We start from the raw sequence: 1,935 nt of genomic DNA, 5'->3' as shown, positions 1-1,935 counted from the left end.
TCTGGTCACAATCCTTTCAAGGGAGTAGGAGGGTCTTCATAATTCCAGGAAGGCTGGTGTGATAGTTTCTCTTGCAAATCCTCCACCTTTAAGTCCTGGGATCCCATATGGGCACTGGTCGGTGTTTCGGTTGCTCCACTTCCCATCTAGCTCCCTGCTTGTGGTCTGGGAAATCAGCCAAGGATGGCTTAAAACTTTGGGACCCTATTCCCATGTGAGACCAGGAGAAAGCTCCAGGCTCTGGATCAGCTCAGCCCCAGTCACTGTAGCCACTTGGGCAGTGAACCACTAGATGTAAGAACTTCCTATCTCTCCTTCTCTCTGTAAATCTGCCTTTCAAAAAAAAAAAGGAAGGAAGGAAGGAAGGAATGAAGGAAAGAGTGGCAAATCGATAAATATTCCTCAGGACATTCAAAACCAGGATGACCTTATGATCTAATAATCCTACTTTCAGGTACACATTCAAAAGAATGAAATGCAGGGTCTTGAAGAGATATATTAATATTTATGATCATCACAGTATTAATCACAACAGCTAAAATGTTAAAGCAGTATAAATGTCCACAGATGGTCAAATGGATAAGAAAAATGTGCCATTCAGCCATTCACATCTACAGCAGAATATTACTCCAATGTAAAATGGAAGGGAATTCTGCTACATTATACAATCCCAGTCTTCACGGTAGCTTATCTTGCTGCCTAGGCTTCTAACAGTCTATGATACAGGTATCTAACTCAGCATTTTCCTATCATCTAATTTCTTCCCATGACTAATGCTGCTGCTCAAAATGGAAAGAGAATTTCCTGACACTTTCTGTTGGCCTTACTGGGGACCTCTCCAGAACACTCGGCTTGGGCTGTTAATGGGAGCCCCAGGTGTCTGGGAAGTGTGCTGACAGCACAGTATTTAGTAATGGATGGAAAAAATAGAGGGTCCTTTGTAAGCACTGCTCTCTGGAGTATTTTTAGCATTCTTAAACTTGGACACAGGACATTTAATGACACACCAGTTGTTGTTTGCATTTAAAATATATTCTAAATACTTCACCACCCCTAAATGCTACAGGAAAACATCAGATCTGGCACCAGCTCTGATGATCTGGAATTGAAAAGCACTTCTCTGGCTGGATCTCAGGGTCACTTCCACATAATTTCAAGACCAATTATACAGACAAGCCAGTGGAGCTAGAAGTCAAGCAAGGAGATATGCAGGGGTCCTTAAGACCACTTCAGGAGATATAAGTAGTCAGAATCATTTTATAATTATACCAGTGTATTTGTTTCTTGTTCACTCACATTTTCACAAGTACTGAGTGCTTCCAGATCCTCACCAAGGAGCACCGAGGACTACATCCCTACTGCCAAGGAGACCACGGGGAAATGGAGTGCCTTCAGAGACCAAGAACTCTGAGGTCAACCACCCCCAATTGGATCTACCACATGGGATGGAAGAAGCCCAAATCCTGCCTAGCAGGTTCCAAGGTCATCGGAACAACAACCAGGAGCACTGAGCGGTCCGCAGAAACAGAAGAACAGTAAACTTCCTTCGGGACTAGGGAGGAGCTTTCTCTGGTCCTTGCCTGCTTCCAACTTTGGGTCCCCACCCCCCTCTCGTAATAACCATCAGGAGCACTCCAGAAACCCCTCAAAACAAACAAACAAACAAAACTAGAATAGACAGAGAACAACAAGGAAAGCTTAGAAACAGACAGGAAACGGTCAGCGGGGATGCACTTATACCTTACTGGGTGGAACACAAAGATTAGTTACTCCTAACTGGGGTATTGAAGATTTCTCTGCACACCCCTCCTAAACATGCTCACCTAAACTGTTGACATATATCCTGTTAGAATTATAGAGTTAGACCACCCGAAAAACAGCCAGGTTCAGCTAAATCATGCTTCAATGCTATAAACTGCTAAATACTAAAATTAA

Source organism: Ochotona princeps, chromosome 14, assembly GCF_030435755.1.
Source record: "Ochotona princeps isolate mOchPri1 chromosome 14, mOchPri1.hap1, whole genome shotgun sequence".
In the NCBI taxonomy this organism is placed as follows: Eukaryota; Metazoa; Chordata; class Mammalia; order Lagomorpha; family Ochotonidae; genus Ochotona; species Ochotona princeps.
Note: the sequence above shows the minus strand (reverse complement) of the source record.